This window comes from Primulina tabacum, chromosome 10 (assembly GCF_025594145.1).
Source record: "Primulina tabacum isolate GXHZ01 chromosome 10, ASM2559414v2, whole genome shotgun sequence".
Lineage (NCBI taxonomy): Eukaryota > Viridiplantae > Streptophyta > Magnoliopsida > Lamiales > Gesneriaceae > Primulina > Primulina tabacum.
In genome coordinates, this window is record NC_134559.1 from 28,545,650 (window position 1) to 28,571,741 (window position 26,092).

Below are 26,092 nucleotides of genomic sequence, written 5' to 3' on the forward strand. Positions count from 1 at the left end.
TGCCGCGTGTTGTCCATCGCCGCACCCGCTCCACACGTACTCGAGGGATATAAGAATAAACATCCCACTCAATGTCGGGTGCGATCATACAGCACTAATGCACCGGATCCCATCAGAACTCCGAAGTTAAGCGTGCTTGGGCGAGAGCAGTACTAGGATGAGTGACCCCTGGGAAGTCCTCGTGTTGCACCCCTTTTCGTGTTTTTCTATTTTTGATACTTGTTGACAGACGATTTTCTCTCAAATCATCTGAATCTCGATCGGACCAGATAAGACATGTGAAATCAACGTAGCTCGCATGCCGGATTTGGACAAAATTGTAGCCTAATTTGATTGTAAACGGGCAAACGAACGAGACTCATTACTCCGCAATGCTGGCGAGATTTTAGCCGAATTCTTCTCTAAGACCCTCTAATTTGAGATTTTCGCTTCTGTTAAGCTTCGTTTCCTCGAGAAATCCGTTAGGAAGTCCGAAATTCGATTCCGGTTCCATTTTATCGTATCCCAGGCATAATAATAGCTTTACATTCGCTATTTTTTTCTTCTTATTTTTTTTTCTATTTTCTGGAACATTTAGCGATTTTTTTGTCGTGAGCCGGTTCTGTGCGAAGGGTATGACGCAGATTACTCCGGAGACGGTTAACTCATTAAAAAAATTATTTCGACTGTTTTAACCATAATTTACGTAAACGGTCGCGACACGAGGACTTCCCAAGGGAGGTCACCCATCCTCAGCTCTGCCATCCGCGCCAGAACGCTTAACTTCATGGTTCTGATTGGGCGAGAGCAGTGCCGCGTGTTGTCCATCGTCGCCTTCTCCTCCACACGTACTCTTGGGATATAAGAATAAACATCCACTCAATGTCGGTGCGATCATACCAGCACTAATTCACCGGATCCCTCAGAACTCCGAAGTTAAGCGTGCTTGGGCGAGAGCAGTACAAGGTTGTGTGGCCCCCTGGGAAGTCCTCGTGTTGCTCCCCTTTTGTGTTTTTCTATTTTTGATTACTTGTTGACAGACGATTTTTGGCTCAAATCATCTGAATCTCGATTGGGAACAAGATAAGACATGTGAAATCAACGTAGCTCGGGCACTGCCGGATTTGGACAAAATTATAGCCTAATTGATTGTAAACGGGCAAACGAACGAGGCTCATTACTCGCAATGAGCGGCGAGATTTGAGCCGAATTCCTTCTCTAAGACCCTCTAATTTGCAATTTTCCGCTTCTGTTAAGCTTCCGTTTCCTCGAGAAATCCGCTTAGGAAGTTCGAAATTCGATTTTTCCACTTTATCGTATCTCAGGCATAATAAAAGCTTTACATTCGCTATTTTCTTCTTCTTTTTTTTTTTTTCTATTTTCTGGGAACATTTAACGATTTTTGTTGTCGTGAGCGGTTCTGTGCGGAAGGGTATGACCAGATTACTCCGGAGACGGTTAACTCATTAAAAACAATTATGTTGACAGTTTTTCCATAATTCAAGTAAACGGTCGCGACACGAGGACTTCCCAGGGAGGTCACCCATCCTAGCTCTGCCATCGCGCCAGAACGCTTAACTTCATGGTTCTGATTGGGCGAGAGCAGTGCCGCGTGTTGTCCATCGCCGCCCGCTCCACACGTACTCGAGGGATATAAGAATAAACATCCCACTCAATGTCGGGTGCGATCATACCAGCACTAATGCACCGGATCCCATCAGAACTCCGAAGTAAGCGTGCTTGGGCGAGAGCAATACTAGATGGGTGACCCCCTGGAAGTCCTCGTGTTGCACCCTTTTCGTGTTTTTCTATTTTTGATTACTTGTTGACAGACGATTTTCGGCTCAAATCATCTGAATCTCGATCGGGACCAGATAAGACATGTGAAATCAACGTAGCTCGGGCACTGCCGGATTTGGACAAAATTGTAGCTAATTTGATTGTAAACGGGCAAACGAACGAGACTCATTACTCCGCAATGAGCGACGAGATTTTAGCCGAATTCCTTCTCTAAGACCCTCTAATTTGCATTTTCCGCTTCTGTTAAGCTTCGTTTCCTCGAGAAATCCGCTTAGGAAGTTCGAAATTCGATTCGTTCCATTTTATCGTATCCAGGCATAATAAAGCTTTACATTCGCTATTTTCTTCTTCTTATTTTTTCCTATTTTCTGGGAACATTTACGATTTTTGTTGTCGTGAGCCGGTTCTGTGCGGAATGGTATGACCAGATTACTCCGGAGACGGTTAACTCATTAAAAACAATTATTTGACTGTTTTTCCATAATTTACGTAAACGGTCGCGACACGAGGACTTCCCAGGGAGGTCACCCATCCTAGCTCTGCCATCGCGCCAGAACGCTTAACTTCATGGTTCTGATTGGCGAGAGCAGTGCCGCGTGTTGTCCATCGCCGCCCGCTCCACACGTACTCGAGGGATATAAGAATAAACATCCACTCAATGTCGGTGCGATCATACCCACTAATGCACCGGATCCCATCAGAACTCCGAAGTTAAGCGTGCTTGGGCGAGAGCAGTAATAGGATGGGTGACCCCCTGGGAAGTCCTCGTGTTGCACCCTTTTCGTGTTTTTCTATTTTTGATTACTTGTTGACAGACATTTTCGCTCAAATCATCTGAATCTCGATCGGGACCAGATAAGACATGTGAAATCAACGTAGCTCGGCACTGCCGGATTTGGACAAAATTGTAGGCCTAATTTGATTGTAAACGGGCAAACGAACGAGACTCATTACTCCGCAATGAGCTGCGAGATTTGAGCCGAATTCCTTCTCTAAGACCCTCTAATTTGCATTTTCCGCTTCTGTTAAGCTTCCGTTTCCTCGAGAAATCCGCTTAGGAAGTTCGAAATTCGATTTGTTCCATTTATCGTATCCAGGCATAATAAAGCTTTACATTCGCTATTTCTTCTTTTTTTTTTTCTATTTTCTGGGAACATTTAGCGATTTTTGTTGTCGTGAGCCGGTTCTGTGCGGAAGGTATGACCAGATTACTCCGGAGACGGTTAACTCATTAAAAAATTATGTTGACAGTTTTTCCATAATTCGTAAACGGTCGCGACACGAGGACTTCCCAGGGAGGTCACCCATCCTAGCTCTGCCATCGCGCCAGAACGCTTAACTTCATGGTTCTGATTGGCGAGAGCAGTGCCGCGTGTTGTCCATCGCCGCCCGCTCCACACGTACTCGAGGGATATAAGAATAAACATCCCACTCAATGTCGGGTGCGATCATACCAGCACTAATGCACCGGATCCCATCAGAACTCCGAAAAGCGTGCTTGGGCGAGAGCAGTACTAGGATGGGTGACCCCTGGGAAGTCCTCGTGTTGCACCCCTTTTTCGTGTTTTTCTATTTTTGATTACTTGTTGACAGACGATTTTCGGCTCAAATCATCTGAATCTCGATCGGGACCAGATAAGACATGTGAAATCAACGTAGCTCGGGCACTGCCGGATTTGGACAAAATTGTAGCTAATTTGATTGTAAACGGGCAAACGAACGAGACTCATTACTCCGCAATGAGCTGCGAGATTTTAGCCGAATTCCTTCTAAACCCTCTAATTTGCGATTTTCGCTTTGTTAAGCGTTTCCTCGAGAAATCCGCTTAGGAAGTTCGAAATTCGATTCCGGTTCCATTTTATCGTATCCCAGGCATAATAATAGCTTTACATTCGCTATTTTTTCTTCTTATTTTTTTTCTATTTTCTGGGAATATTAGAGTTTTTGTTGTCGTGAGCCGGTTCTGTGCGGAAGGGTATACGCAGATTACTCCGGAGACGGTTAACTCATTAAAAACAATTATTTCGACTTTTTATCCATAATTTACGTAAACGGTCGCGACACGAGTCTTCCCAGAGGTCACCCATCCTCGCTCTGCCATCGCGCCAGAACGCTTAACTTCATGGTTCTGATTGGGCGAGAGCAGTGCCGCGTGTTGTCCATCGCCGCCCTCCACACGTACTCGAGGATATAAGAATAAACATCCCACTCAATGTCGGTGCGATCATACCAGCACTAATGCACCGGATCCCATCAGAACTCCGAAGTTAAGCGTGCTTGGGCGAGAGCAGTACAGGTGGTGACCCCCTGGGAATCCTCGTGTTGCACCCTTTTCGTGTTTTTCTATTTTTGATTACTTGTTGACAGACGATTTTCGGCTCAAATCATCTGAATCTCGATGGACCAGATAAGACTGTGAAATCAACGTAGCTCGGGCACTGCCGGATTTGGACAAAATTGTAGCCTAATTTGATTGTAAACGGGCAAACGACGAGACTCATTACTACGCAATGAGCGGCGAGATTTTAGCCGAATTCCTTCTCTAAGACCCTCTAATTTGCATTTTCCGCTTCTGTTAAGCTTCGTTTCCTCGAGAAATCCGCTTAGGAAGTTCGAAATTCGATTTGGTTCCATTTATCGTATCCAGGCATAATAAAGCTTTACATTCGTATTTTCTTCTTCTTTTTTTTTCTATTTTCTGGGAACATTTAGCGATTTTTGTTGTCGTGAGTCGGTTTTCTGTGCGGATGGTATGACCGCAGATTAACTCCGGAGACGGTTAACTCATTAAAAACAATTAGTTGACAGTTTTTTCCATAATTCAAGTAAACTGTCGCGACACGAGGACTTCCCGAGGGAGGGTCACCCATCCTAGCTCTGCCATCGCGCCAGAACGCTTAACTTCATGGTTCTGATTTGGGCGAGACCAGTGCCGCGTGTTGTCCATGCGCGTGCCCGCTTCCACAGTACTCGAGGGATATAAGAATAAACATCCCACTCAATGTCGGGTGCGATAATACCAGCACTAATGCACCGGATCCCATCAGAACTCCGAAGTTAAGCGTGCTTGGGCGAGAGCAGTACTAGGATGCGGTGACCCCCTGGGAAGTCCTCGTGTTGCACCCCTTTTCGTGTTTTTCGATTTTTGATTACTTGTTGACAGACGATTTTTGGCTCAAATCATCTGAATCTCGATCGGGACCAGATAAGACATTGAAATCAAACGTAGCTCGGGCACAGCCGGATTTGGACAAAATTGTAGCCTAATTTGATTGTAAACGGGCAAACGAACGAGACTCATTACTCCGCAATGAGCTGCGAGATTTTAGCCGAATTCCTTCTCTAAGACCCTCTAATTTGCGATTTTCCGCTTCTGTTAAGCTTTCGTTTCCTCGAGAAATCCGCTTAGGAAGTTCGAAATTCGATTGGTTCCATTTATCGTATCCCAGGCATAATAAAAGCTTTACATTCGCTATTTTCTTCTTCTTATTTTTTTCTATTTTCTGGGAACATTTAGCGATTTTTGTTGTCGTGAGCCGGTTCTGTGCGGAAGGGTATGACCAGATTACTCCGGAGACGGTTAACTCATTAAAAACAATTATTTCGACTGTTTTATCCATAATTTACGTAAACGCGCGACACGAGGCTTCCAGGGAGGTCACCCATCCTAGCTCTGCCATCGCGCCAGAACGCTTAACTTCATGGTTTGATTGGGCGAGAGCATGCCGCGTGTTGTCCATCGCCGCCGGCTCCACACATACTCGAAGGATATAAGAATAAACAATCCCACTCATGTCGGGTGCGATCAAACCTTCACTAATGCACTGGATCCCATCAGAACTCCGAAGTTATGCGTGCTTGGGCGAGAGCAGTACTAGGATGAGTGACCCCCTGGGAAGTCCTCGTGTGCAACCCTTTTTCGTGTTTTTCTATTTTTATTACTTGTTGGCAGACGATTTTCGGCTCAAAATCATCTGAATCTATCTCGATCGGGACCAGATAAACATGTGAAATCAACGTAGCTCGGGCACTGCCGGATTTGGACAAAATTGTAGCCTAATTGATTATAAGCGTGCAAACGAACGAGACTCATTACTCCGCAATGAGCTAGCGATATTTTAGCAGAATTCCTTCTCTAAGACCCTCTAACTTGCGATTTTCCGCTTCTGTTAATCTTCCGTTTCTTCGCGAAATTCTCGTAAGGAAGGTTCGAAATTCGATTTTGGATCTACTTTATCGTATCCCATGGATAACAAGATTTACAATTCGCTATTTTCTTCTAATTATTTTTTTCCATTTTCAGGGAACATTTAGCGATTTTTGTTGGCGGTGAGCCGGTTCAGTGCGGAAGGGTAGGACTCCAGATTACTCCGCGAGACGGTAAACTCATTAAAAACAATTATGTCGACAGTTTAAAATCCATAATTACGTAAACGTCCGCGACACAAAAACTTCAAGGGAGGTCCACCCAGCCTAGGCTCTGCAATTGCCGCCAGAAACGCGTAAACCTTCATGGTTCGGAATTGGAACGAAGAGCAGTGCCCGCGTGTTGTTCCATCGCCGCCCGCGTAATCCACACATACTCAAATGGATATAAGAATACAACATACCACTCAATGTCGGGTGGCGAATCATACCAGCGACTAATGCACTGGATCCCATCAGAGATTTCGAAGTTCAAACGTGCTTGGGGCGGAGCATTAGCTAAAGATGGGGTGCCACCCCTGGGAGATTCCTCGTGTTGCACTCTTTTCGTCGTGTTTTCTATTTTTGATTACTTGTTGACAGAAGATTTTCGCTCAAATCATCTGAATCTCGATCGGGACCAGATAAGACATGTGAAATGAACGTAGCTCGGGCACTGCCGGATTTGGACAAAATTGTAGGCTAATTTGATTGTAAACGGGCAAACGACGAGACTCATTACTCGCAATGAGCTGACGAGATTTTAGCCGAATTCCTTCTCTAAGACCCTCTAATTTGATTTTCCGCTTTGTTAAGCTTTCGTTTCCTCGAGAAATCCGCTTAGGAAGTCGAAATTCGATTCCGGTTCCATTTTATCGTATCCCAGGCATAATAATAGCTTTACATTCGCTATTTCTTCTTCTTATTTTTTTTCTATTTTCTGGGAACTTAGCGATTTTTGTTGTCGTGAGCCGGTTCTGTGCAAGGGTATGACGCAGATTACTCCGGAGACGGTTAACTCATTAAAAACAATTATTTCGACTGTTTTATCCATAATTTACGTAAACGGTCGCGACACGAGTCTTCCCAGGGAGGTCACCCATCCTCTCTCTGCCATCGCGCCAGAACGCTTAACTTCATGGTTCTGATTGGGCGAGAGCAGTTGCCGCGTGTTGTCCATCGTCGCCTTCCTCCACACATACTCTTGGATATAAGAATAAACATCTACTCAATGTCCGGTGCGATCATACCAGCACTAATTCACCGTATCCCATCAGAACTCCGAAGTTAAGCGTGCTTGGGCGAGAGCAGTACTAGGTTGGGTGGCCCCCTGGGAAGTCCTCGTGTTGCTCCCCTTTTCGTGTTTTTCTATTTTTGATTACTTCTTGACAGATGATTTTTGGCTCAAATCATCTGAATCTCGATCGGGACCAGATAAGACATGTGAAATCCGTAGCTCAGGCACTGCCGGATTTGGACAAAATTATAGCCTAATTTGATTGTAAACGGGCAAACGAACAAGGCTTATTACTCCGCAATGTGCTGGCGAGATTTTAGCCGAATTCCTTCTCTAAGACCCTCTAATTTGCAATTTTCCGCTACTGTTAAGCTTCCGTTTCCTCGAGAAATCCGCTTAGGAAGTTCGAAATTTGATTTATGTTCCACTTTATCGTATCCCAGTCATAATAAAAGCTTTACATTCGCTATTTTCTTCTTCTTATTTTTTTCCTATTTTCTGGGAACATTTAGCGATTTTTGTTGTCGTGAGTCGGTTCTGTGCGGAATGGTATGACCCAGATTACTCCGAAGACGGTTAACTCATTAAAAACAATTATGTTGACAATTTTTTCCATAATTTAAGTAAACGGTCGCGACACGAGGACTTCCCGGGGAGGTCACCCATCCGAGCTCTGCCATCGCGCCAGAACTCTTAACTTCATGGTTCTGATTGGGCGAGAGAAGTGCCGCGTGTTGTCCATCGCCGCCTGCTCCACACGTACTCGAGGGATATAAGAATAAACATCTTACTAAATATCGGGTGCGATCATACCAGCACTAATGCACCGGATCCCATCAGAACTCCGAAGTAAAGCATGCTTGGGCGAGAGCAGTACTAGGATGGGTGACCCCCTGGGAAGTCCTCGTGTTGCACCCCTTTTCGTGTTTTTCTATTTTGATTACTTGTTGACAGACGATTTTCCGCTCAAATCATCTGAATCTCGATCGTGACCTGATAAGACATGTGAAATCAACGTAGCTCGGGCACTACCGGATTTGGACAAAATTGTAGGCTAATTTGATAATAAACAGGCAAACGAACGAGACTCATTACTCCGCAATGAGCTGGCGAGATTTAGCCGAATTCCTTCTCTAAGACCCTCTAATTTGCGATTTTCCGCTTCTGTTAAGCTTTCGTTTCCTCGAGAAATCCGCTTAAGAAGTTCGAAATTCGATTCCTGTTCCATTTTATCGTATCTCAGGCATAATAATAGCTTTACATTCGCTATTTTCTTCTTCTTATTTTTTTTACTATTTTCTGGGATCATTTAGCGATTTTTGTTGTCGTGAACCGGTTCTGTACTGAAGGGTATGACGCAGATTACTCCGGAGACGGTTAACTCATTAAAAACAATTTTTTCGACTGTTTTAGCCATAATTTACGTAAACGGTCGCGATACGAGGACTTCCCAGGGAGGTCACCCATCCTAGCTCTGCCATCGCTCCAGAACGCTAACTTCATGGTTCTGATTGGGCGAGAGTACTGCCGCGTGTTGTCCATCGCCGCCCGCTCCACACGTACTCGAGGGATATAAGAATAAACATCCCACTCAATGTCCGGTGCCATCATACCAGCACTAATGCCCCGGATCCCATCAGAACTGCGAAGTTAAGCGTGCTTGGGCGAGAGCAGTACTAGATTGGGTGACCCCCTGGGAAGTCCTCGTGTTGCACCCCTTTTCGTGTTTTTCTATTTTTGATTACTTGTTGACAGACGATTTTCGGCTCAAATCATCTGAATCTCGATCGGGACCAGATAAGACATGTGTAATCAACGTAGCTCGGGCACTGCCGGATTTGGACAAAATTGTAGCCTAATTTGATTGTAAACGGGAAAACGAACGAGACTCATTACTCCGCAATGAGCTGCCGAGATTTTAGCCGAATTTCTTCTCTAAAACCCTCTAATTTGCGAGTTTTCGCTTTTGTTAAGCTTCCGTTTCCTCGAGAAATCCGCTTAGGAAGTCCAAATTCGATTCCGGTTCCATTTTATCTTATCCCAGGCATAATAATAGCTTTACATTTGCTATTTTTTTCTTCTTATTTTTTTTCTATTTTCTGGGAATACTTAGAGATTTTTGTTGTCGTGAGCCGGTTCTGTGCGGAAGGGTATTACGTAGATTACTCCGGAGACGGTGACCTCATTAAAAACAATTATTTCGACTGCTTTATCCATAATTTACGTAAACGGTCGCGACACGAGTACTTCCAAAGGAGGACACCCATCCTAGCTCTTTGCCATCGCGCAAGAACGCTTAACTTCATGGTTCCTACTGGGCGAGAGCAGTGCCGCGTGTTGTCCATTGCCGCCCGCTCCACACGTACTCGAGGGATATAAGAATAAACATCCTACTCAATGTCGGGTGCTATCATACCAGCACTAATGCACCGGATCCCATCATAACTCCGAAGTTAAGCGTGCTTGGGAGAGAGCAGTACTAAGATGGGTGACCCCCTAGAAAGTCCTCGTATTGCACCCCTTTTCGTGTTTTTCTATGTTTGATTACTTGTTGACAGACGATTTTTGGCTCAAATCATCTGAATCTGGATCGGGACCAGACAAGACATGAGAAATCAACGTAGCTCGGGCAGTGCCGGATTTAGACAAAATTGTAGGCTAATTTGATTGTAAACGGGCAAACGAACGAGACTCATTACTACGTAATGAGCTGACGAGATTTTAGCCGAATTCCTTCTCTAAGACCCTCTAATTTGCGATTTACCGCTTCTGTTAAGATTCCGTTTCCTCGAGAAATCCGCTTAGGAAGTTCTAAATTCGATTCCGGTTCCATTTTATCGTATCTCAGGCATAATAATAGCTTTACATTCGTTATTTCTTCTTCTTATTTTTTTTCTATTTTGTGGGAACATTTATCGATTTTTGTTGTCGTGAGCCGGTTCTGTACGGAAGGGGGTATGATGCAGATTACTCAGGAGACGGTTAACTCATTAAAAACAATTATTTCGACTGTTTTATCCATAATATACGTAAACGGTCGCGACACGAGGTCTTCCCAGGGAGGTCACCCATCCTAGCCGAATTCTTTCTCAAAGACTCTCTAATTTGCGATTTTCCGCTTTTGTTAAGCTTCCGTTTCCTCGAGAAATCCGCTTAGTAAGTTCGAAATTCGATTTCGGTTCCATTTTATCGTAAACGATCGAGGCACGAGGACTTCACCGGGAGGTCACCCATCCTAGCCCTGCCATCGCGCCAGAACGCTTAACTTCATGGTTCTGATTGGGCGAGAGCGGTGCCGCGTGTTGTCCATCGATGCCCGCTCCACACGTACTCGAAGGATATAAGAATAAACATTCCACTCAATGTCTGGTGCGATCATACCAGCACTAATGCACCGGATCCCATCAGAACTCCGAAGTTAAGCATGCTTGGGTGAGACCAGTACTAGGATGGGTGACCACCTGGGAAATCCTCGTGTTGCACCCGTTTTCGTGTTTTTCTATTTTTGATTACTTGTTGACAGACGATTTTTCGCTCAAATCATCATAATCTCGATCGGGACCAGATAAGACATGTGAAATCAACGTAGCTCGGGCACTGCCGGATTTGGATAAAATTGTAGGCTAATTCGATTGTAAACGGGCAAACGAACGAGACTCATTACTCCGCAATGAGCTGGCGAGATTTTAGCCGAATTCCTTCTCTAAGACCTCTAATTTGCGATTTTACGCTTCTGTTAAGCTTCTGTTTCCTCAAGAAATCCGCTTAGGAAGTTCTAAATTCGATTTCGGTTCCATTTTATCGTATCCCAGGCATAATAATAGCTTTACATTCGCTGTTTTCTTCTTCATTTTTTTTTCCTATTTTCTGGGAACATTTAGCGATTTTTGTTGTCGTGAGCCGGTTATGTGCGGAACGGTATGACGCAGATCACTCCGGAGACGGTTAACTCATTAAAAACAATTATTTCGACTGTTTTAGCCATAATTTACGTAAACGGTCGCGACACGAGGACTTCCCAGGGAGGTCACCCATCCTAGCTCTGCCATCGCGCCAGAACGCTTAACTTCATGGTTCTGATAGGGCAAGAGCAGTGCCGCGTGTTGTCCATCGCCGCCTGCTCCACACGTAATCGAGGGATATAAGAATTAACATCCCACTCAATGTTGGGTGCGATCATAACAGCACTAATGCACCGTATCCCATCTGAACTCCGAAGTTAAGCGTGCGTGGGTGAGACCAGTACTAGGATGGGTGACCCCTGTGAAATCATCGTGTTACACCCCTTTTCGTGTTTTTCTATTTTTGATCACTTGTTGACAGACGATTTTCGGCTCAAATCATCTGAATCACGATCGGGACCAGATAAGACATGTGAAATCAACGTAGCTCGGGCACTGCCGGATTTGGACAAAATTGAAGCTTAATTTGATTGCAAACTGGCAAACGAACGAGACTCATTACTCCGCAATGAGCTGGCGAGAGTTTAGCCGAATTCCTTTTCTAAAACCCTCTAATTTGCGATTTTCTGCTTTTGTTAAGTTTCCGTTTCCTCGAGAAATCCGCTTAGGAAGTTCTAAATTCCATTCCGGTTCCATTTTATCGTTTCCCAGGCATAATAATAGATTTACATTCGCTATTTTCTTCTTCTTATTTTTTTTTTCTATTTTCTGGGAATATTTAGCGATTTTTGTTGTCGTGAGCCGGTTCTCTGCGGAAGGGTATGACGCAGATGACTCCGGAAACGGTTAACTCATTAAAAACAATTATTTTGACTGTTTTAGCTATAATTTACGTAAACGGTCGCGACAGGAGGACTTCCGAGGGAGGTCACCCATCCTAGCTCCGCGTGTTGTCCATCGCCGCTCGCGCCACACGTACTCAATGGATATAAGAATAAATATCCCACTCAATGTCGGGAGCGATCATACCAGCACTAATGCACCGGATCCCATCAGAACTCCGAAGTTAAGCGTGCTTGGGCGAGACCAGTAATAGGGTGGGTGATCCCCTGGGAAGTCCCCGTGTTGCACCTCTTTTCGTGTTTTTTCTATCTTTGATTACTTGTTGACAGACGATTTTCGGTTCAAATCATCTTAATCACGATCGGGACCAGATAATACATGTGAAATCAACGTAGCACGAGCACTGCAGGATTTGGACAAAATTGAAGCCTAATTTTATTGTAAACTGGCAAACGAACGAGACTCGTTACTCCGCAATGAGCTGGCGAGATTTTAGCCGAATTCATTCTCTAAGACCCTCTAATTTGCGATTTTCCGCTTCTGTTAAACTTCCGTTTCCTCGAGAAATCCGCTTAGGAAGTCCGAGATTCGATTCCGGTTCCATTTTATCGTATCTCATGCATAATAATAGCTTTACATTCGCTATTTTCTTCTTCTTATTTTTTTTACTATTTTCTGGGAACATTTAGCGATTTTTTTGTCGTGAGTCCGTTCTGTGCGGATGGGTATGACGCAGATCACTCCCGAGATGGTTAACTCATTAAAAAAAATTATTTCGACTTTTTTAGCAATAATTTACGTAAACGGTCGAGACACGAGGACTTCACTGGGAGGTCACCCATCCTAGCCCTGCCATCGCGCCAGAACGCTTAACTTCATGGTTCTGATTGGGCGAGAGCGGTGATGCGTGTTGTCCATCGATGCCCGCTCCACACGTACTCGAAGGATATAAGAATAAACATTCCACTCAATGTCGGGTGCGATCATACCAGCACTAATGCACCGGATCCCATCAGAACTCCGAATTTAAGCATGCTTGGTTCAGACCAGTACTAGGATGGGTGACCACCTGGGAAATCCTCGTGTTGCACCCGTTTTCGTGTTTTTCTATTTTTGATTACTTGTTGACAGACGATTTTTGGCTCAAATCATCAGAATCTCGATCGGGACCAGATAAGACATATGAAATCAACGTAGCTCGGGCACTGCCGGATTTGGACAAAATTGTAGGCTAATTCGATTGTAAACGGGCAAACGAACGAGACTCATTACTCCGCAATGAGCTGGCGAGATTTTAGCCGAATTCCTTCTCTAAGACCTCTAATTTGCGATTTTACGCTTCTGTTAAGCTTCTGTTTCCTCAAGAAATCCGCTTAGGAAGTTCTAAATTCGATTACGGTTCCATTTTATCGTATCCCAGGCATAATAATAGCTTTACATTTGCTGTTTTCTTCTTTTTATTTTTTTTCTATTTTCTGGGAACATTTAGCGATTTTTGTTGTCGTGAGCCGGTTCTGTGCGAAACGGTATGACGCAGATCACTCTGGAGATGGTTAACTCATTAAAAACAATTATTTCGACTGTTTTAGCCATAATTTACGTAAAAGGTCGCGACACGATGACTTCCCAGGGAGGTCACCCATCCTAGCACTGCCATCGCGCCAGAACGCTTAACTTCATGGTTCTGATTGGGCAAGAGCAGTGCCGCGTGTTGTCCATCGCCGCCTGCTCCACACGTAGTCGAGGGATATAAGAATAAACATCCACTCAATGTTGGGTGCGATCATACCAGCACTAATGCACCGTATCCCATCAGAACTTCGAAGTTAAGCGTGCGTGGGCGAGACCAGTACTAGGATGGGTGACCCCTGTGAAATCCTCGTGTTACACCCCTTTTCGTGTTTTTCTATTTTTGATTACTTGTTGACAGACGATTTTCGGCTCAAATCATCTGAATCACGATCGGGCAAGATAAGACATGTGAAATCAACGTAGCTCGGGCACTGCCGAATTTGGACAAAATTGAAGCCTAATTTGATTGTAAACTGGCAAACAAACGAGACTCATTACTCCGCAATGAGCTGGTGAGATTTTAGCCGAATTCCTTCTCTAAAGCCCTCTAATTTGCAATTTTCCGCTTTTGTTAAGTTTCCGTTTCCTCGAGAAATCCGCTTAGGAAGTTCTAAATTCCATTCCGATTCCATTTTATCGTTTCCCAGGCATAATAATAGATTTACATTCGCTATTTTCTTCTTCTTATTTTTTTTTTCTATTTTCTGGGAATATTTAGCGATTTTTGTTGTCGTGAGCCGGTTCTCTGCGGAAGGGTATGACGCAGATGACTCCGAAAACGGTTAACTCATTCAAAACAATTATTTCGACTGTTTTAGCTATAATTTACGTAAACGGTCGCGACAGGAGGACTTCCGAGGGAGGTCACCCATCCTAGCTCTGCCATCGCGCCAGAACGCTTAACTTCATGGTTCTGATTGGGCAAGAGCAGTGCCGCGTGTTGTCCATCGCCGCTCGCGCCACACGTACTCAAGGGATATAAGAATAAACATCCCACTCAATGTCGGGAGCGATCATACCAGCACTAATGCACCGGATCCCATCAGAACTCCGAAGTTAAGTGTGCTTGGGCGAGACCAGTAATAGGGTGGGTGATCCCCTGGGAAGTCCTCGTGTTGCACCCCTTTTCTATTTTTGATTACTTGTTGACGTGCGATTTTCGGTTCAAATCATCTGAATCACGATCGGGACCAGATACGACATGTGAAATCAACGTAGCTCCGGCACTGTCGGATTTGGACAAAATTGTAGGCCAATTTGATTGTAAACGGGCAAACGAACGAGACTCATTACTCTGCAATGAGCTGGCAAGATTTTAGCCGAATTCATTCGCTAAGACCCTCTAATTTGCGATTTTCCGCTTCTTTTAAGCTTCCGTTTCCTCGAGAAATCCGTTTATGTAGTCTGAAATTCGATTCCGGTTCCATTTTATCGTATCCCAGGCATAATAATAGCTTTACATTCGCTATTTTCTTCTTCTTATTTTTTTTTCTATTTTCAGGGAACATTAAACGACTTTTGTTTTCTTGAGCCGGTTCTGTGCGGAAGGGTATGCCGCAGATTACTCCGGAGACGGTTAACTCATTAAAAACAATTATTTCGACTGTTTTAGCAATAATTTACGTAAACGGTCGCAACACGAGGAATTTCCATGGAGGTCATCCATCCTAGCTCTGCCATCGCGCCAGAACGCCTAACGTCATGGTTCTGATTGGGCGAAAGCAGTGCCGCGTGTTTTTCTATTTTTGATTAATTAGTAACAGACGATTTTTGGCTCAAATCTTCTGAATCTCGATCGGACCAGATAAGACATGTGAAATCAACGTAGCTCGGGCACTGACGGATTTTGAAAAAATTGTAGCCTAATTTGATTGTAAACAGGCAAACGAACGAGACTCATTACTCGGTAATGAGCTGGCGAGATTTTAGCCGAATTCCTTCTCTAAGACCCCCTAATTTGCGATTTTCCGCTTCTGTTAAGCTTCCGTTTCCTCGAGAAATCCGCTTAGGAAGTTCTAAATTCGATTCCGGTTCCATTTCATCGTATCCCAGGCATAATAATAGCTTCACATTCGCTGCTTTCTTCTTCCTATTTTTTTTTCTATATTCTGGGAACATTTAGCAATTTTTGTTGTCGTGAGCCGGTTCTGTGCGGAAGGGTATGACGCAGATTACTCCGGAGACGGTTAACTCATTAAAAAAATTATTTCGACTGTTTTAGCTTGAATTTACGTAAACGTTCGAGACACGAGGACTTCACAGGGAGGTCACCCATCCTATCTCTGCAATCACGCCAGAACGCTTAACTTCATGGTTCTCATTGGGCGAGAGCAGTGCCGCGTGTTTTCCATCACCTCTCGCGCCACACGTACTCGAGGGGTATAAGAATAAACATCCCACTCAATTTCGAGTGCGATCATACCAGCACTAATGCACCGGATCCCATCAGAACTCCGAAGTTAAGCGTGCGTGGGTGAGACCAGTACTAGGATGGGTGACCCCTGTGAAATCCTCGTGTTGCACCCCTTTTCGTGTTTTTCTATTTTTGATTACTTGTTGACAGACGATTTTCGGCTCAAATCATCTGAATCTCGATCGGGACCAGATAAGGAATGTGAAATTGACGTAGCTCGGGCACTGTCGGATTTGGACAAAATTGTAGCCTAATTTGATTGTAAACTGACAAACGAACGAGACTCATTACTCCGCAATGAGCTGGCGAGATTTTAGCTGAATTCCTTCTCTAAAGCCCTCTAATTTGCAATTTTCCGCTTTTGTTAAGTTTCCGTTTCCTCGAGAAATCCGCTTAGGAAGTTCTAAATTCCATTCTGGTTCCATTTTATCATTTCTTAGGCATAATAATAGATTTACATTCGCTATTTTCTTCTTCTTATTTTTTTTCTATTTTCTGGGAATATTTAGCGATTTTTGTTGTCGTGAGCCGGTTCTCTGCGGAAGGGTATGACGCAGATGACTCCGGAAACGGTTAACTCATTAAAAAAAATTATTTCGACTTTTTTAGCTATAATTTACGTAAACGGTCGCGACAGGAAGACTTCCGAGGGAGGTCACCCATCCTAGCTCTGCCATCGCGCCAGAACGCTTAACTTCATGGTTCTGATTGGCCAAGAGTAGTGCCGCGTGTTGTCCATCGCCGCCTGCTCCACACGTAGTCGAGGGATATAAGAATAAACATCCACTCAATGTTGGGTGCGATCATACCAGCACTAATGCACCGTATCCCATCAGAACTTCGAAGTTAAGCGTGCGTGGGCGAGACCAGTACTAGGATGGGTGACCCCTGTGAAATCCTCGTGTTACACCCCTTTTCGTGTTTTTCTATTTTTGATTACTTGTTGACAGACGATTTTCGGCTCAAATCATCTGAATCACGATCGGGACAAGATAAGACATGTGAAATCAACGTAGCTCGGGCACTGCCGAATTTGGACAAAATTGAAGCCTAATTTGATTGTAAACTTGCAAACAAACGAGACTCATTACTCCGCAATGAGCTGGTGAGATTTTAGCCGAATTCCTTCTCTAAAGCCCTCTAATTTGCAATTTTCCGCTTTTGTTAAGTTTCCGTTTCCTCGAGAAATCCGCTTAGGAAGTTCTAAATTCCATTCTGGTTCCATTTTATCATTTCTTAGGCATAATAATAGATTTACATTCGCTAGTTTCTTCTTCTTATTTTTTTTCTATTTTCTGGGAATATTTAGCGATTTTTGTTGTCGTGAGCCGGTTCTCTGCGGAAGGGTATGACGCAGATGACTCTGGAAACGGTTAACTCATTAAAAAAAATTATTTCGAATTTTTTAGCTATAATTTACGTAAACGGTCGCGACAGGAAGACTTCCGAGGGAGGTCACCCATCCTAGCTCTGCCATCGCGCCAGAACGCTTAACTTCATGGTTCTGATTGGCCAAGAGTAGTGCCGCGTGTTGTCCATCGCAGCTCGCGCCACACGTACTCAAGGGATATAAGAATAAGCATCCCACTAAATGTCGGGAGCGATCATACCAGCACTAATGCACCGGATCCCATCAGAACTCCGAAGCTAAGCGTGCTTGGGCGAGAGCAGCACTAGGATGAGTGACCCCCTGGGAAGTCCTCGTGTTGCACCCCTTTTCGTGTTTTTCTATTTTTGATTATTTTTTGACAGACGATTTTTGGCTTAAATCATCTGAATCTCGATCGGGACCATATAATACATGTGAAATCAATGTAGCTCGGGCACTGCTGGATTTGGACAAAATTGTAGGCTAATTTGATTGTAAACGGGAAAACGAACGAGACTCATTACTTCGCAATGAGCTGGCAAGATTTTAGCCGAATTCATTCTCTAAGACCCTCTAATTTGCGATTTTCCGCTTCTGTTAAGCTTCCGTTTCCTCGAGAAATCCGTTAAGGTAGTCTGAAATTCAATTCCGGTTCCATTTTATCGTATCTCATGCATAATAATAGCTTTACATTCGCTATTTTCTTCTTCTTATTTTTTTTCTATTTTCTGGAAACATTTAACGATTTTTGTTTTTTTGATCCGGTTCTGTGCGGAAGGGTATGCCGCAGATTACTCCGGAGACGGTTAACTCATTAAAAACAATTATTTCGACTGTTTTAGCAATAATTTACGTAAACGGTCGCGACACGAGGACTTTCCATGGAGGTCATCCATCCTAGCTTGCCATCGCGCCAGAATGCTTAACGTCATGGTTCTGATTAGGCGAAAGCAGTGCCGCGTGTTTTTCTATTTTTGATTAATTAGTAACAGACGATTTTTGGCTCAAATCTTCTGAATCTCGATCGGACCAGATAAGCCATGTGAAATAAACGTAGCTCGGCCACTGCCGGATTTTGACAAAATTGTAGCCTAATTTGATTGTAAACGGGCAAACGAATGAGACTCATTACTCCGCAATGAGCTGGCGAGATTTTAGCCGAATTCCTTCAATAAGACCCTATAATTTGCGATTTTCCGCTTCTGTTAAGCTTCCGTTTCTTCGAGAAATCTACTTAGGAAGTCCGAAATTTGATTCCGGTTCCATTCCATCGTATCCCAGGCATAATAATAGCTTCACATTCGCTGCTTTCTTCTTCTTATTTTTTTTCTATATTTTGGGAACATTTAGCAATTTTTGTTGTCGTGAGCCGGTTCTGTGCGGAAGGGTATGACGCAGATTACTCCGGAGACGGTTAACTCATTAAAAAAATTATTTCGACTGTTTTAGCTATAATTTACGTAAACGGTCGAGACACGAGGACTTCACAGGGAGGTCACCCATCCTAGCTCTGCCATCACGCCAGAACGCTTAACTTCATGGTTCTGATTGGGCGAGAGCAATGCCGCGTGTTTTCCATCACCTCTCGCGCCACACGTACTCGAGGGATATAAGAACAAACATCCCACTCAATGTCGGGTGCGATCATACCAGCACTAATGCACCGTATCCCATCAGAACTCTGAAGTTAAGCGTGCTTGGGTGAGACCAGTACTAGGATGGGTGACCCCATGGGAAGTTCTCGTTTTGCACCCCATTTCGTGTTTTTCTATTTTTGATTATTTGTTGACAGACGATTTTCGGCTCAAATCATCTGAATCTCGATCGGGACCAGATAAGACGTGAAATAAACGTAGCTCGGGCACTTCCAGATTTAGACAAAATTTTAGGCTAATTTGATTGTAAACGGGCAAACGAACGAGACTCATTCTCCGCAATGAGCTGGCGAGATTTTAGCCGAATTCCTTCTCTAAGACCCTCTAATTTGCGATTTTCCGCTTCTGTTAAGCTTCCGTTTCCTCGAGAAATCTGCTTAGGAAGTTCTAAATTCGATTCCGGTTCCATTTCATAGTATCCCAGGCATAATAATAGCTTTACATTCGCTACTTTCTTCTTTTTATTTTTTTTTTCTATTTTTTTGGAACATCTAGCGATTTTTGTTGTCGTGAGCCGGTTCTGTGCGGAAGGGCATGACGTCGATTACTCCGGAAAAGGTTAACTCAATAAAACAATTATTTCGACTGTTTTAGCCATAATTAACGTAAACGGTCGCGACACGAAGACTTCCATGGGTGTTCACCCATCATAGCTCTGCCATCGGGCCAGAACGCTTAACTTCATGGTTCTGATTGGACGAGAGCAGTGCCGCGTGTTGTCCATCGCCGCCCGCTCCACACGTACTCGAGGGATATAATAATAAACATACCACTAAATGTCGGGTGCGATCATACAAGCACTAATGCACCGGATCCCATCAGAATTCTGAAGTTAAGCGTTCTTGTGTGAGACCAGTACTAGGATGGGTGATCCCCTGGGAAGTTCTCGTGTTTCAAGCCTTTTCGTATTTTTCTATTTTTGATTACTTGTTCACAAACAATTTTCGGCATAAATCATCTGAATTTCGATCGGGACCAGATAAGACATGTGAAATCAACGTAGCTCGGGCACATCCAGATTTGGACAAAATTGTAGCCTAATTTGATTGTAAACGGGCAAACGAACGAGACTCATTCCTCGAGAAATCCGTTTAGGAAGTCCAAAATTCGATTCTGGTTCCATTTTATCGTATCCCAGGCATAATAATATCTTTATATTCGCTATTTTCTTCTTCTAATTTTTTTTCCCTATTTTCTTGGATCATTTAGCGGTTTTTGTTGTCGTGAGCATGTTCTGTGCGGAAGGGTATGACGCAGATCACTCCGGAGACGCTTAACTCATTAAAAAAAATTATTTCGACTATTTTAGCTATAATTTACGTAAACGATCGCGACACGAGGACTTCCCAGGGAGGTAACCCATCCTAGCTCTGCCATCGCGCCAGAACGCTTAACTTCATGGTTCTAATTGGGCGAGAGCAGTGCCGCATTTTGTCCATCGCCGCCTGCTCCACACGTACTCGAGGGATATAAGAATAAACATACCACTCAATGTCAGGTTTGATCATACCAGCACTAATGCACCGGATCCCATCAGAACTCCGAAGTTAAGCGTGCTTGGGTGAGACTAGTACTAGGATAGGTGACCCCCTGGGAAGTCCTCGTGTTGCTCCCCTTTTCGTGTTTTTCTATTTTTGATTACTTGTTAACAGACAATTTTCGGCTCAAATCATCTGAATATCGATCGGGACCAGATAAGACATGTAAAATCAACGTAGCTCTGGCACAGCCGGATTTGGACAAAATCGTAGCCTAATTTGATTGTAAACGGGCAAACGAACGAGACTCATTACTCCGCAATGAGTAGTCGAGATTTTAGCCGAATTTCTTCTCTAAGACTCTCTAATTTGTGATTTTCCGCTTCCGTTTCCTCGAGAAATCCGCTTAGGAAGTTCTAAATTCGATTCCGGTTCCATTTTATTGTATCCCATGCAAAATAATAGCTTTACATTCGCTATTTATTTCTTCTTAATTTTTTTTCTATTTACTCTGAACATTTAGTGATTTTTGTTGTCTTGAGGGTTCTGTGGGGAAGGGTATGACGCATATTACTCTGGAGATGGTTAACTCATTAAAAACAATTATTTCGATTGTTTTATCTATAATTTAAGTAAACGGTCGCGACATATGGGCTTCCCAGGGAGGTCACCCATCCTAGCTCTGCCATCGCGCCAGAACGCTTAACTTTATGGTTCTGATTGGGCGGAAGCAGTGCCGCGTGTTGTCCATCGCCGCCGCTCCACACGTTCTCGAGGGATATAAAAATAAACATCCCACTCAATGTCGGGTGCGATCATACCAGCACTAATGCACCGGATCCCATCAGAACTCCGAAGTTAAGCGTGCTAGGGCGAGAGCAGTACTAGGATGGGTGACCCCCTTGGAAATCCTCGTGTCGCACCCCTTTTCGTGTTTTTCTATTTTTGATTACTTGTTGACAGAGATTTTCGGCTCAAATCATCTGAATCTCGATCAGGACCAGATAAGACATGTCAAATTAACGTAGCTCGGGCACTGCCGGATTTGGAAAAAATTGGAGGCTAAGTTTCTGTTTCCTCGAGAATTCCGTTTATGAAGTCCGAAATTCGATTCCGGTTCCATTTTATCGTATCCCAGGCATAATAATAGCTTTACATTCGGTTAACTCATTAAAAACAATTATTTCGACTGTTAAGGCTATAATTTACTAAACGGTCGCGACAGGAGGACTTCCGAGGGAGGTCACCCATCCTAGCTCTGCCATCGCGCCAGAACGCTTAACTTCATGGTTCTGATTGGGCAAGAGCAGTGCCGCGTGTTGTCCATCGCAGCTCGCGCCACACGTACTCAAGGGATATAAGAATAAACATCCCACTAAATGTCGGGAGCGATCATACCAGCACTAATGCACCGGATCCCATCAGAACTCCGAAGCTAAGCGTGCTTGGCCGAGAGCAGCACTAGGATGAGTGACCCCCTGGGAAGTCCTCGTGTTGCACCCCTTTTCGTGTTTTTCTATTTTTGATTATTTTTTGACAGACGATTTTCGGCTCAAATCATCTGAATCACGATCGGGACCAGATAAGACATGTGAAATCAACGTAGCTCGGACACTTCCGGATTTGGACAAAATTTTAGCCTAATTTTATTGTAAACGAGCAAACGAACGAGACTCATTACTCCGCAATGAGCTGGCGAGATTTTTGCCGAATTCCTTCTGTAAGACCCTCTAATTTGCGATTTTCCCCTTCTGTTAAGCTTCCATTTCCTCGAGAAATCCGGTTAGAAAGTCCGAAATTCGATTCCGGTTCCATTTTATCGTATACTAGGCATAATAATAGCTTTACATTCGCTATTTTCTTCTTCTTTTTTTTTTTCTATTTTCTTGGAACATTTAGCAATTTTTGTAGTCTTGAGCAGGTTCTGTGCGGAAGGGTATGGCGCATATTACTCAGGAGACGGTTAACTCATTAAAAAGAATTATTTCGACTGTTTTATCCATAATTTAAGTAAACGGTCGCGACACGAGGCCTTCCCAGGGAGGTCACCATTTCTTGCTCTTCCATCGCGCAAGAACGCTTAACTTCATGGTTTTGATTGGGCGAGAGCAGTGCCGCGTGTTGTCCATCGCCACCGCTCCACACGTACTCGAGGGATACAGGAATAAACATCCCACTCAACTTTGGGTGCGATCATACCAGCACTAATGCATTGGATCCAATCATAACTTGTTGACAGAGATTGGGCGATCATAACAACACGAAGTTAAGCGTGCTTGGGCAAGAGCAGTACTAGGATGGTTGACCCCCTGGGAAGTCCTCGTGTTTCACCCCTTTTCGTGTTTTTCTATTTTTGATTACTTGTTGACAGACAATTTTCGGCTCAATCATCTGAATCTCGATCAAGACTTGATAAGACATGTAAAATCAACGTAGCTCGGGCACTGCCGGATTTGGACAAAATTGTAGGCTAATTTGATTGTAAACGAGCAAATGAACGAGACTCATTACTCCGCAATGAGCTAGCGAGATTTTAGCCGAATTCCTTCTCTAAAACCCTCTAATTTGCGATTTTCCGCTTTTGTTAAATTTCCGTTTCCTCGAGAAATCCGCTTAGGAAGTTCTAAATTCGATTCTGGTTCCATTTTATCGTACTCCAGGCATAATAATAGCTTTACATTTGCTATTTTCTTCTTCTTATTTTTTTTTCTATTTTCTGGGAATATTTAGCGATTTTTGTTGTCGTGAGCTGTTTCTGTGCGGAAGGGTATGACGCAGATGACTCTGGAAACGGTTAACTCATTAAAAACAATTATTTCGATTGTTTTAGCTATAATTTACGTAAATGGTCGCGACAGGAGGACTTCCGAGGGAGGTCACCCATCCTAGCTCTGCCATCGCGCCAGAACGCTTAATTACATTGTTCTGATTGGGCGAGAGTAGTGCCGCGTGTTGTCCATCGCCGCTCGCGCCACACGTACTCGAGTGATATAAGAGCAAACATCCCACTCAATGTCGGGAGCGATCATACCAGCACTAATGCACCGGATCCCATCAGAACTCCGAAGTTAAGCGTTCTTGGACGAGACCAGTAATAGGATGGGTGATCCCCTGGGAAGTCCTCGTGTTGCACCCCTTTTCGTGTTTTTTCTATTTTTGATTACTTGTTGAGAGACGATTTTTGGCTCAAATCATCTGAAACACGATCGGGAACAGATAAGACACGTGAAATCAACGTAGCTCCGGCACTGCCAAATTTGGACAAAATTGTAGGCTAATTTGATTGTAAACGGACAAACGAACGAGACTCATTACTCCGCAATGAGCTGGCGAGATTTTAGCCGAATTCCTTCTCTAAGACCCTCTAATTTGCGATTTTCCGCTTCTTATAAGCTTTCGTTTCCTCGAGAAATCCGTTTAGGTAGTCCGAAATTCGATTCCGGTTCCACTTTATCGTATCCCAGGCATAATAATAGCTTTACATTCGCTATTTTCTTCTTTTTATTTTTTTTTTCTATTTTTGGGGAACATTTAACGATTTTTGTTTTCTTGAGCCGGTTCTGTGCGGAAGGGTATGAAGCAGATTACTCCGGAGACGGTTAACTCATTAAAAACAATTATTTCGACTGTTTTAGCTATAATTTACTTAAACGGTCGCGACACGAGGACTTCCCTGGGAGGTCACCCATCCTAGCTCTGCCATCGCGCCAGAACGCTTAACGTCATTGTTCTGATTGGGCGAAAGCAGTGCTGCGTGTTGTCCATCGCCTCCCGCTCCACACGTACTCGAGGGATATGAGAATAAACATCCCACTCAATGTCGGGTGCGATCATACTCGCACTAATGCACCGGATCCCATCAGAACTCCGAAGTTAAGCATGCTTGGGCGAGAGCAGTACTAGGATGAGTGACCCCCTGGGAAATTTTCGTGCTGCACCCTTTTTCGTGTTTTTCTATTTTTGATTAATTAGTAACAGACGATTTTTGGATCTCGATCGGACCAGATAAGACATGTGAAATCAACGTAGCTCGGGCACTGCCGGATTTAGACAAATTTGTAGCCTAATTTGATTGTAAACGGGCAAACAAACGAGACTCATTACTCCGCAATGAGCTGGCGAAATTTTAGCCGAGTTTCTTCTCTAAGACCCTCTAATTTGCGATTTTAAGCTTCTGTTAAGCTTCCGTTTCCTCGAGAAATCTGCTTAGGAAGTTCTAAATTCGATTTCGGTTCCATTTTATCGTATCCCAAGCATAATAATAGCTTTACATTCGCTATTTTCTTCTTCTTATTTTTTTTTCTATTTTCTAGGAACATTTAACGATTTTTGTTTTCTTGAGCCGGTTCTGTGCGGAAGGGTATGACGCAGATTACTCCGGAAACGGTTAACTCATTAAAAACAATTATTTCGATTGTTTTAGCTATAATTTACGTAAACGGTCGCGACAGGAGGACTTCCGAGGGAGGTCACCCATCCTAGCTCTGCCATCGCGCCAGAACGCTTAACTTCATGGTTCTGATTGGGCAAGAGCAGTGCCGCGTGTTGTCCATCGCAGCTCGCGCCACACATACTCAAGGGATATAAGAATAAACATCCCACTAAATGTCGGGAGCGATCATACCAGCACTAATGCACCGGATCCCATCAGAACTCCGAAGCTAAGCGTGCTTGGGTGAGAGCAACACTAGGATGAGTGACCCCCTGGGAAGTCCTCGTGTTGCATCCCTTTTCGTGTTTTTCTATTTTTGATTATTTTTTTGACAGACAATTTTCGGCTCAAATCATCTGAATCTCGATCGGGACAAGATAAGACATGTGAAATAAACGTAGCTCGGGCACTGCCGGATTTGGACAAAATTGTAGGTTAATTTTATTGTAAACGGGCAAACGAACGAGACTCATTCTCTCGATGAGCTGGCGAGATTTTTGCCGAATTCCTTCTCTAAGACCCTCTAATTTGCGATTTTCCGCTTCTGTTAAGCTTCCGTTTCCTTGAAAAATCTGCTTAGGAAGTTCTAGATTCGATTCCGGTTCCATTTTATCGTATCCCAGGCATAATAATAGCTTTACATTCGCTATTTTCTTCTTCTTATTTTTTTTCTATTTTTTGGGAACATTTAACGATTTTTGTTTTCTTGAGCCGGTTCTGTGCGGAAGGGTATGACGCAAATTACTCCGGAGACAGTTAACTCATTAAAAACAATTATTTCGACTGTTTTAGCCATAATTTACGTAAACGGTCGCGACACGAGGACTTCCCAGGGAGGTCACCCATCCTAGCTCTGCCATCGCGCCAGAACGCTTAACTTCATGGTTCTGATTTGGCGAGAGCAGTGCCGCGTGTTGTCCATCGCGGCCCGCTCCACACGTACTCGAGGGATATAACAATAAACATACCACTCAATGTCGGGTGCGATCATACCAGCACTAATGCACCGGATCTCATCAGAACTATATAGTTAAGCGTGTTTGGGTGAGACCAGTACTAGGATGGTTGACCCCCTGGGAAGTCCTCGTGTTGCATCCCTTTTCGTGTTTTTCTATTTTTGTTTATTTGTTGACAAACAATTTTCGGCTCAAATGATCTGAATTTCGATCGGGACCAGATAAGACATTTGAAATCAATGTAGCTCGGGCACAGCCAGATTTGGACAAA

The 26,092-nt window shown here is 43.8% G+C and overlaps 25 non-coding genes and 5 pseudogenes across 25 annotated transcripts; all 30 read left to right on the top strand.

Annotated features, from left to right (window-relative positions):
* Positions 1–76: 76 nt before the first annotated feature.
* Positions 77–193, top strand: LOC142506724 (5S ribosomal RNA). The gene has a single exon (XR_012805006.1). It is a non-coding gene; the product is annotated as a 5S ribosomal RNA (ribosomal RNA).
* Positions 194–865: 672 nt separating this feature from the next.
* On the top strand, positions 866–983 carry LOC142511881 (5S ribosomal RNA; annotated as a pseudogene).
* A 676-nt stretch (positions 984–1,659) lies between these two features.
* Positions 1,660–1,775, top strand: LOC142509222 (5S ribosomal RNA). The gene has a single exon (XR_012807407.1). It is a non-coding gene; the product is annotated as a 5S ribosomal RNA (ribosomal RNA).
* Positions 1,776–2,441: 666 nt separating this feature from the next.
* LOC142509829 (5S ribosomal RNA) lies at positions 2,442–2,558 on the top strand. The gene has a single exon (XR_012807979.1). It is a non-coding gene; the product is annotated as a 5S ribosomal RNA (ribosomal RNA).
* A 661-nt stretch (positions 2,559–3,219) lies between these two features.
* LOC142508366 (5S ribosomal RNA) lies at positions 3,220–3,334 on the top strand. Its single transcript, XR_012806581.1, has one exon. It is a non-coding gene; the product is annotated as a 5S ribosomal RNA (ribosomal RNA).
* A 661-nt stretch (positions 3,335–3,995) lies between these two features.
* Positions 3,996–4,110, top strand: LOC142509235 (5S ribosomal RNA). Its single transcript, XR_012807419.1, has one exon. It is a non-coding gene; the product is annotated as a 5S ribosomal RNA (ribosomal RNA).
* Positions 4,111–4,785: 675 nt separating this feature from the next.
* On the top strand, positions 4,786–4,905 carry LOC142514971 (5S ribosomal RNA). The gene has a single exon (XR_012810840.1). It is a non-coding gene; the product is annotated as a 5S ribosomal RNA (ribosomal RNA).
* A 671-nt stretch (positions 4,906–5,576) lies between these two features.
* LOC142511722 (5S ribosomal RNA) lies at positions 5,577–5,694 on the top strand (annotated as a pseudogene).
* A 1,506-nt stretch (positions 5,695–7,200) lies between these two features.
* Positions 7,201–7,319, top strand: LOC142507612 (5S ribosomal RNA). The gene has a single exon (XR_012805865.1). It is a non-coding gene; the product is annotated as a 5S ribosomal RNA (ribosomal RNA).
* Positions 7,320–8,000: 681 nt separating this feature from the next.
* On the top strand, positions 8,001–8,119 carry LOC142512953 (5S ribosomal RNA). The gene has a single exon (XR_012808926.1). It is a non-coding gene; the product is annotated as a 5S ribosomal RNA (ribosomal RNA).
* Positions 8,120–8,800: 681 nt separating this feature from the next.
* Positions 8,801–8,919, top strand: LOC142508662 (5S ribosomal RNA). Its single transcript, XR_012806868.1, has one exon. It is a non-coding gene; the product is annotated as a 5S ribosomal RNA (ribosomal RNA).
* A 684-nt stretch (positions 8,920–9,603) lies between these two features.
* On the top strand, positions 9,604–9,722 carry LOC142509267 (5S ribosomal RNA). Its single transcript, XR_012807450.1, has one exon. It is a non-coding gene; the product is annotated as a 5S ribosomal RNA (ribosomal RNA).
* An 846-nt stretch (positions 9,723–10,568) lies between these two features.
* LOC142515743 (5S ribosomal RNA) lies at positions 10,569–10,687 on the top strand. The gene has a single exon (XR_012811571.1). It is a non-coding gene; the product is annotated as a 5S ribosomal RNA (ribosomal RNA).
* Positions 10,688–11,369: 682 nt separating this feature from the next.
* On the top strand, positions 11,370–11,487 carry LOC142512186 (5S ribosomal RNA; annotated as a pseudogene).
* Positions 11,488–12,118: 631 nt separating this feature from the next.
* On the top strand, positions 12,119–12,237 carry LOC142516776 (5S ribosomal RNA). The gene has a single exon (XR_012812552.1). It is a non-coding gene; the product is annotated as a 5S ribosomal RNA (ribosomal RNA).
* Positions 12,238–12,921: 684 nt separating this feature from the next.
* On the top strand, positions 12,922–13,040 carry LOC142509592 (5S ribosomal RNA). The gene has a single exon (XR_012807758.1). It is a non-coding gene; the product is annotated as a 5S ribosomal RNA (ribosomal RNA).
* Positions 13,041–13,721: 681 nt separating this feature from the next.
* LOC142508349 (5S ribosomal RNA) lies at positions 13,722–13,839 on the top strand. The gene has a single exon (XR_012806567.1). It is a non-coding gene; the product is annotated as a 5S ribosomal RNA (ribosomal RNA).
* Positions 13,840–14,523: 684 nt separating this feature from the next.
* Positions 14,524–14,642, top strand: LOC142516083 (5S ribosomal RNA). Its single transcript, XR_012811897.1, has one exon. It is a non-coding gene; the product is annotated as a 5S ribosomal RNA (ribosomal RNA).
* Positions 14,643–15,926: 1,284 nt separating this feature from the next.
* On the top strand, positions 15,927–16,044 carry LOC142506642 (5S ribosomal RNA). The gene has a single exon (XR_012804928.1). It is a non-coding gene; the product is annotated as a 5S ribosomal RNA (ribosomal RNA).
* A 682-nt stretch (positions 16,045–16,726) lies between these two features.
* Positions 16,727–16,844, top strand: LOC142508350 (5S ribosomal RNA). The gene has a single exon (XR_012806568.1). It is a non-coding gene; the product is annotated as a 5S ribosomal RNA (ribosomal RNA).
* Positions 16,845–17,527: 683 nt separating this feature from the next.
* LOC142516076 (5S ribosomal RNA) lies at positions 17,528–17,646 on the top strand. The gene has a single exon (XR_012811890.1). It is a non-coding gene; the product is annotated as a 5S ribosomal RNA (ribosomal RNA).
* Positions 17,647–18,936: 1,290 nt separating this feature from the next.
* LOC142517428 (5S ribosomal RNA) lies at positions 18,937–19,055 on the top strand. Its single transcript, XR_012813175.1, has one exon. It is a non-coding gene; the product is annotated as a 5S ribosomal RNA (ribosomal RNA).
* Positions 19,056–19,736: 681 nt separating this feature from the next.
* LOC142512502 (5S ribosomal RNA) lies at positions 19,737–19,855 on the top strand (annotated as a pseudogene).
* A 596-nt stretch (positions 19,856–20,451) lies between these two features.
* LOC142507817 (5S ribosomal RNA) lies at positions 20,452–20,570 on the top strand. Its single transcript, XR_012806060.1, has one exon. It is a non-coding gene; the product is annotated as a 5S ribosomal RNA (ribosomal RNA).
* A 670-nt stretch (positions 20,571–21,240) lies between these two features.
* On the top strand, positions 21,241–21,359 carry LOC142508352 (5S ribosomal RNA). Its single transcript, XR_012806570.1, has one exon. It is a non-coding gene; the product is annotated as a 5S ribosomal RNA (ribosomal RNA).
* Positions 21,360–21,817: 458 nt separating this feature from the next.
* LOC142507052 (5S ribosomal RNA) lies at positions 21,818–21,936 on the top strand. The gene has a single exon (XR_012805319.1). It is a non-coding gene; the product is annotated as a 5S ribosomal RNA (ribosomal RNA).
* Positions 21,937–23,450: 1,514 nt separating this feature from the next.
* On the top strand, positions 23,451–23,569 carry LOC142506918 (5S ribosomal RNA). The gene has a single exon (XR_012805190.1). It is a non-coding gene; the product is annotated as a 5S ribosomal RNA (ribosomal RNA).
* Positions 23,570–24,255: 686 nt separating this feature from the next.
* On the top strand, positions 24,256–24,374 carry LOC142507333 (5S ribosomal RNA). The gene has a single exon (XR_012805593.1). It is a non-coding gene; the product is annotated as a 5S ribosomal RNA (ribosomal RNA).
* A 669-nt stretch (positions 24,375–25,043) lies between these two features.
* LOC142508969 (5S ribosomal RNA) lies at positions 25,044–25,162 on the top strand. The gene has a single exon (XR_012807164.1). It is a non-coding gene; the product is annotated as a 5S ribosomal RNA (ribosomal RNA).
* A 682-nt stretch (positions 25,163–25,844) lies between these two features.
* Positions 25,845–25,963, top strand: LOC142510801 (5S ribosomal RNA; annotated as a pseudogene).
* Positions 25,964–26,092: the final 129 nt, after the last annotated feature.